At 37.8% G+C, this 7,854-nt stretch overlaps 1 non-coding gene across 1 annotated transcript; it reads right to left on the bottom strand.

Moving 5' to 3' along the window:
• Window positions 1-5,866: 5,866 nt before the first annotated feature.
• Window positions 5,867-6,386, bottom strand: LOC107437440 (uncharacterized). The gene is made up of 3 exons (XR_011636791.2): window positions 6,252-6,386; window positions 6,085-6,172; window positions 5,867-6,004 (listed from the first exon to the last, which is right to left on the bottom strand). It is a non-coding gene; the product is annotated as an uncharacterized LOC107437440 (transcript).
• Window positions 6,387-7,854: the final 1,468 nt, after the last annotated feature.

Below are 7,854 nucleotides of genomic sequence, written 5' to 3' on the forward strand. Positions count from 1 at the left end.
TGTCAGCTATCTGTGAGTTTGTGGAGATAAATTTCAGTTTTATTTTGCTTTGTTTGACTTCATTCCTAACAAATTTAAGTTTGATATCCAAGTGCTTAAGTCTTCCCTGATTGTTATCATTAGACAAGTATTTAATACAAGACATGTTATCTTCGTATATGGTTAGATTTAAACTTTGATTAACAATTTCTGTTGAAATATTTTTCAACCATATAAGATCTTGTAAGCCTTTGCTTAAGGCGATGATTTCTGCCTCAGTGGATGACAGAGCAATAACCTTTTGTTTAGAGCAATTCCACATGACGGGATAGTTATAAAATTTGACAAAGTATCCTGTTATCGATTTTCTATCTTTTGAATCCGATCCCCAGTCTGAGTCCACATAAAGCGATAGTTGGTTGGGAAGACTCTCAGACTTTATGTATGTTAATTTGTAATTTGAGGTTTTCTTAAGATACCTAAGAACACCTTTTAAATTATTCCAAGCTGATTCGGTTGGTTTTTCTTGATGTTGACTCAGGCAATTAATTGCGAATGAGATGTCGGGTCTGGTTATCAAAGCTAAATATAAAAGTGAGCCTATTAGTTCTCTATAGGGACAATTAAAATTTTCACCATTCTGAAAATCTGCCGCAGTAGCCTTTGGCTGAATAGGCAGGTCATGAATTTTAGCATCCATTAAATTATATCTAGTAATTAGTTTCAGAATATAAGATTCCTGATCCATTGAGAATGTCTTATCAGTAAGTTCAATATTTATACCCAAAAATTGAGTTAAATTACCAGATCTAGACATTTCAAAGGTATTGGTCATGATATCAATAATTTTGTTAATTTCTAGCGAGTTATTTCCACAGATTAACAAATCATCCACGTATAGGGCAATATAAATATTAACTAAATCTACAGACCTGATGAAGATGCAGGGTTCATGTTCCATGGCTACAAAGTCCAGTTTAGTCATTAGCTCTGAGAACTTTTCGTGCCACATTTTTGGAGACTGTTTCAATCCGTAAATGGATTTGAAAAGTCTGCAAACTCTTCCGGAGTTATCATCAAAACCGTCTGGTTGAGTCATGTAGATTTTCTCATTTAAGTCACCATTTAAAAATGCAGCTTTCACATCAAGAACTTTAACATACAGAGTTTGTAGTAAGATGAGAATAAATATCATGCGTAGAGCTGGATAGCTGATTACGGGGGCAAAGGTTTCCTTATAGTCAACGCCTTGCTTCTGCTGAAATCCCCGGGCGACGAGGCGCGCTTTATACTTTCCATTTCCCTTTTTCTTTAATACCCATCTGCTCGAAACTGGTTTTACGTTGGGGGGAAGTTCTTCCAACTTCCACACTTCATTTTTCTTCATGGAGTTGATTTCTTCCGTCATAGCTTGCCTCCAGGGTAGTTGTTCTGGTGCGGTCAGGGAGCAAAGTTCATTGAAAGTGAGAGTTTCTTCCGCAGACGTCATTGCTGCGTAAACTTCCTCATTGGGGTATCTAGTAGGGGGTTTCCTCACTCGCGTGGGGCGTGTCCGCTCGGTGGGGTCAGGTGAGGTCACTGGGTCAGGGGATGGAGATTCTTCCGTGTTTTCACTTTCTTGCTCCATGGCAGTTTCCAACTCAGGGAATTCGATTGTTGCGAAAGGAATTTCTTTTTCTTTACGATGCTCGTTGAAAATGACATCTCGACTGATGGTTATGCGGTTTGTTTGTCGATCCAACAGTCGATAACCCATGGTTGAATATCCTATAAAAACCATCTTCTTTGAACGGCTGTCCATTTTCTTTCTCTGAGATTTAGGTATTAAAACATGGGCTTCACTTCCAAAAACTCTTAGATATTTGAGTTCTGCTTTTCTCTTATTGATCAGTTCAAATGGTGTAGAGTTTCCTATGGATCTGCTGGGTGTCCGGTTCTTTAGATAAGCTGCAGTTTGTACTGCATATCCCCAGAATGTCTTGGGAAGTTTTGCATCCATAAGCATTGCTCGTGCCTTTTCAACTAGGGTTCTGTTAACCCTTTCCGATATTCCATTTAGGGCCGGTACGTATGGTGGAGAAGGGTCCAAGGTTATCCCCATTCGTCTGGTGAAACTTTTTACTTCTGTCGTAAAATATTCCTTGGCGTTGTCACACCTTACTTTTGTCACCGATGGGTGCGATTTGAGGAAATGTATCAGTTCCTTGGCTGTTTCGGCCTTGGTTCGCAAGAGTCTGACTTCAGTAAAGCGACTGTAGTCATCAGTGAACGTCAAAAAGTATTTGGCTCCTAAAGGGGTCTCAGGAGTAATGGGTCCACATAAATCTGTATGGACAGTCTTCCAAGGAGTCGTTTCTCTTCCTCTTGGACCTTTTCCAATTGGGGTCGCACTTTGCTTAGCAGCTGGGCATACTCCACAAAAATCGTGCGGGATAGGAAAAGACATCTTTTTCTGCGTTATCTTATTGGGGTGACCTAGACGACGGTGCCACAGCATTCCATTTTCTTGTGCAGTGGCACTCATGGCGGTTGCCTTAATTGGAATAAAGTCACAAATGTATTGGCCATTGCTTCTCTTATCGGCAAATTTTATGTTTTCCGATTCAGAAATTACGACGACTTTTTCAGCTTCAAAGACAATGGAAAAACCTGCATTTTCAATGCAGTTTACGCTTACCAACTGGCCATTCAACCTTGGAACGAGAAGGACATCCTTCAGAATTATTTCCTTATCATTAGACGTTTTTCCTTCAATGTCGCCGATGCCAGTTATTTCTAGAGTGTCCTCCTTCGATGCACATTTTACAACTCCTGTATGTGGTCTCAGTCTGGTGAACCATTCTTTTCTAGAAGACATATGTTGAGTGCATCCTGAGTCCAAGATGAAGGTTTCTTCATTAAATTCTCCAGCCGCGAAAGTCACAGCAGAAGACGCATTCTCCTGTGGTGATTCCCGTGGTCTGTTGCGTGAGCAATCTCTTTGAAAGTGACCACGCTGTCCACAGCGGTAGCAGACTACTTTGGTTCTGCAGAAACGAGCTGAATGTCCTTTTCTCTTGCATGCAGTACAGAAAAAATTTCTTTTGTTTACACTGTTGAAAGCGGCTGCATCTCCTAGACATTTGGTCCGGCGAGGAGAGTTTTCGCTTCTGGATTCTGTCATCAAGGCTTCAGCATCTATCAGTCTGGCTCGGACATGAGCCAAAGTATCAAATCCAAAAACTAAAGGGGAAGGCTGGTTTTCCAGGGCAGTCTTTATCCCTTCGTATTCTTTTGGCAGCGACATCAGGATATACACCACCAAGTCGTCATCAGTTACAGTGGCTCCAGATGATTTTAAGTCAGCAGCCAGCCTAGAGATGTGATCCAAATGCTCCCGCATTGGAACGTCTCGCATCTTCTTCACCGTCATCAGTTTCTTCCTGGCAAGGATTTGGCTAACGGTTCCTTTGCTTCCATCTTCGTACTGAGCTTTCAACTTGCTCCAAATGGCCTTTGCAGTCTCTTCAGCATGAAGGGTTGATAGTACAGAATCACCAATATACTGTACTAGTATTGCGTAGGCCTTTTTGCCCCGCAGTTTTTCTGCATCAGTATCTGCTGGCTCTTCATCCAGATATTGATCCAAATCTTTGGCTTCCAGGGCAGCTCTGATTCGCCTTTTCCACATAGGATAATTGTTTCCATCAAATAAATTTATCATCGTTGTTCCAGAATTACTATCCCGAATTCCAAGATTCCTTTGTACTTGCATCAGCACTTCTGGTCTATTCATCTTCGCAAAAGGCTTCTTTTACTCTTGTTTTTCTCAGGATTCTTTCAGAGAGGGCAGATTACTTTCTCTTTCAGCACGCTTCTATTCCAGTTGAGGGACAGAGGGTGTACGATGAGGATAGCTTCTTCCTCCAGGCTAGGTTACGTAAACATCCTTTCTCTCAAAGAATGAAGTTGTCTTTTCGAGTCATTACCTTAATCTCCCTCCAGTGGAAGAAGTTTCGACCCAGTTACGGTAGCTGCTCTCATTGCGGAGTCAAAACGGAAGATTAAGCAAGAGGGGCCCAGTTGAGGTGAACCACGCTCTGCTGTTGAGAAATAATGATATAAACGGAATAGGCCATGAGATCGATTTTTGACTTAAAAGCTTTTATTGTTAGCTAAGAAGTGAGGTTTTACAATTGTGTCATCCCTTTTATAGGGGTATACAAGGAAGTAGAAGGACGATGGTAAACGTCCAATAGAATAACGAGATAGCAGAGCGGACGGCTGAGAAGACTATTTTTGATTATTATTTGCAGTTATTATTTCCAGTGAACTTTCCCGGATCCTAAAGTATGTCAGGGCGATTACAAAATATTACAAGGAACAAGGAAACTTTTCAGATCAGTTTCTCAACAGCAGCCAAGTAAATTACTATTCATAATTATTAAATTAAAAAAAAGAAGTAATTATAAATTTAAACAATCTTAATTAGTTAAAAGTAATTAATTATTAATATATTAAAACTATTCATTCAGATAACGAGATTGTTAGGATCGAAAACCTCGTGTAGAAATTTAAACTATTTTCAATGTTCCCTCGCATTTTAATTTTAAAGAAAAAAAAATGCTTCGTTTTTCAAAATTCGCTCAATTTTTCAGAATTTTTGAAATTTAATGTATAACCACGAACTTTACAACATGTTTTTTTCAGAAGCAGAATCGTAGGCATAATTTTTTGGTCCACCCAAGATAACAAATGTTAATTTTTGATAAAATAACATACATTTGTGAAATTCAGTGGTGAAAAAAAAAAAGGAGAGAAGTGCTTACCAGATATAAATGTCGTAATGGTATCCCCGTCTAGCTCGTCCGTGAACTCTCCTAGAAAATTCCCAAGAGAGGAATCATTGTTTCCGTCTTGGGCGTAAATTATGGAGTCTGTGTCGTGGTATAAGACATTCTCTCCCAATTTATCCATTTCTTGGTAAAGTTTCAATCTAGCCCAGGCTGTTGTGAACGCCACAATAAAGATGTTGCTGGTAGAATCCTGGGCCACAAATTGTTTCTGTGATTACCAATGAATGCATGCTAATCCATCATTCAGTAAAAACAGATCTTTAAACTAAAAAGGAAAATATGTTATAAGTATTATTATTTTTCAATAAATGATTTTTTTAAATAATGTTTTTTTCTCTCATTTTTATTTACGCACGGACACACATACACATTTCAAGCAAACACTAGAACCCTTTTTTCTCATCACCCGAGTGAGGTAAGGGATAAGATGCGCTTTTTTTAAAGAGGCCAGGAGCCCTAATCCTCTCTTTGGTGGACTCATGATGCCAAAAGCATACCGTTAGGTTAACCCACAAAACACTGTTGTTGTTAAATCAGCAATAACCATAAGGGAGCGTCGTCAGGTCTGGTTGAATCATTCTCTTATCGTAGACGATCCTATACAGCTTTGTCTCGGGCTTGTTGATCTCTTTTTCGCATCGCAGATTTTCGCTGGATTCTGCAGAGCAATGGGGTCACTGCTGAGTTTTGCAAACCATCTTCTTAATGGATTCGAAATTCAATTTTTCAGAAGTTTTGAAATTTAATGTAAAACCTAGAGCTTTACAACATGTTTTTCCAGAAGCAGAATCGTAGGCACAATTTTTCGGTCCACCCAAAATAACAAATGTTAATTTTTGATAAAATAACATACATTTGTGAAATTCAGAGGTGGAAAAAAAAAGGGAGAAAAGCTTACCAAATATAAATGTCGTAATGGTATCCCCGTCCAGCTCGTCCGTGAACTCTCCTAGAAAATTCCCAAGAGGGTGATTATTGTTTCTGTCTTGGGCGTAAATTATGGAGTCTGTGTCGTGGTATAAGACATTCTCTCCCAATTTATCCATTACTTGGTTAAGTTTCAATCTAGCCCAGGTTGTTGTGAACGCCGCAATAAAGATGTTGGTGGTAGAATCCTGGGCCACAAATTGATTTTGTGATACCCAATGAATGCATGCTATCTCATCATTCGGTAAAAACATATCTTTAATCTAAAAAGTAAAATATGTTATAAGTACAATAACACTGAAAAAAATATTTAAAAAAAAGTGTACAATAAAAATTCACATACATTTTTTGTGGGATCAGCAAACATTTTATTACATTCCGGGACAGTGTTTACGTATGTTAGGCGAGCTTTATTGCAGTTCATACCCCATCTGAAAAAAAGCGACAATGATAATAATTAATAAATTTCGTTTCATTTAAATATTGAAAGGGATTTAATTTTTTTCATACCGTCCCCAAAAACTGTTCAATAGCAATTTTGCCACCTGCCTTCTTCCCAAATTTTAAGATTTTAGAATATTCCAAAGATACTCCTTCGTTTTCAAAATACTCTTCTATATACCTCATTTTATCTTCTTCTGTAACGCAATTTGAAGGCCACCCCCTTGCTTCCTGCTTGATTTTTAAGAATAAATCAATAGAATCACGAAACAGTGATCGACGAATCAGATGTTTCGTCGAAGTGATAAACTTCGGAGATCTGTTTAAAAAAGAATGATTGTATATATTATAATAAAAAATATCTAGTCAAATAACTTTAAAAATAGTAATAATGGACAATGAACTCTAAGAAAAGTTGAATATTATAAACGAGAAGAACTATTTACTTCTTTTAGGATGTATCCTTTTTCAACTGCCAATTTTATTTCTTCGGTCACCCATGTACCGGTAAACATTTTCCTTGCTGTGTTGTTTCCACACAGATTCTGCACAAGGGAAACATAAGCTTATTTTTTTGACTTCTGTATGGCAGTACAGGAAAATACAGGCCTCTTGGTGGTATGACAGTGCACTTAGCGATCCCGAAATAATTGTCAATAGTTTTGAAATTCTTAGTGATGATTTGAGGATGACCCACTGGATATGTATAATATTTGTTCACCTAGAAAAAGAAAATGATTACAAAAAAGCATTTTAAAGATATTTATACTTAATATTTATACAAAAAAAAAATTCTGAAATCAGTAAAACAACAAAATACAATTTTTTTTTTTTACCCAAGGATACAGCGATGTAAAGTTCACATAATTGGAGTTTCCTTCGTGGTATAATTTGACAGCGTTTGTTCTCCCTCCAAAAAAGGCATCCCGGGGTCTTAAACGGTCTTGCAATTTATGGTGTTTCAGGAATTGCTACAAATCATCATTCTCCTTCTACATCTTGAGAAACTCGTGTTCCCACATCTCAACTACATTATATCCAAGAGAACAAAGATCACTACTGGTTTCTGGAGTTTTTTGACGAAGTGATGCCATTGTCACATTTTTCAAAGGGAGTAAAACATCCTGATTGAAGCATGCACACAATGAAGTCCGTGTCCTCACCATATGTCTGTTTGATAGTATTATAATGGAATTTGTACATATGTACCTTACTCAATTCCAATATAACAAAACAAATATACATAGGACGATGGAGCGTACTTGAACTTTCCTCCTCTCAACACCCGTGAGATCATGATTGAATATTTTAAAACGTTTAGAGAATGATGATGCAACTAACTTTTTAGCCCTTCGCTCTGTATTAACTAGCTGAACATCTATATGGTTACGAACATTTTCCATAGTCTTGCCATATACCGAAGCCATAAGCATACGGGGCAATATCATCATCTAATAGATAACGTTTATCATCAAAAAAGCACTTAATGATTTTTTGCTTTGCTGGATGGTAAATAAATTATGGTCTTTACACTCGATTCTATTCATGGTGTGATAAGAGGGTGTAAATGAAATCAAACAATTTCTATAATCATTAAAAGTTATGTGGTTTCTGACGATAGATCTTGAATTCCCCTTGGCAGTTTTCTTTTCAAGATCTTCCGTCCGAATGG

Source organism: Parasteatoda tepidariorum, chromosome 8, assembly GCF_982258835.1.
Source record: "Parasteatoda tepidariorum strain Cologne lab strain chromosome 8, Ptep-v5.0, whole genome shotgun sequence".
Classification (NCBI taxonomy): domain Eukaryota; kingdom Metazoa; phylum Arthropoda; class Arachnida; order Araneae; family Theridiidae; genus Parasteatoda; species Parasteatoda tepidariorum.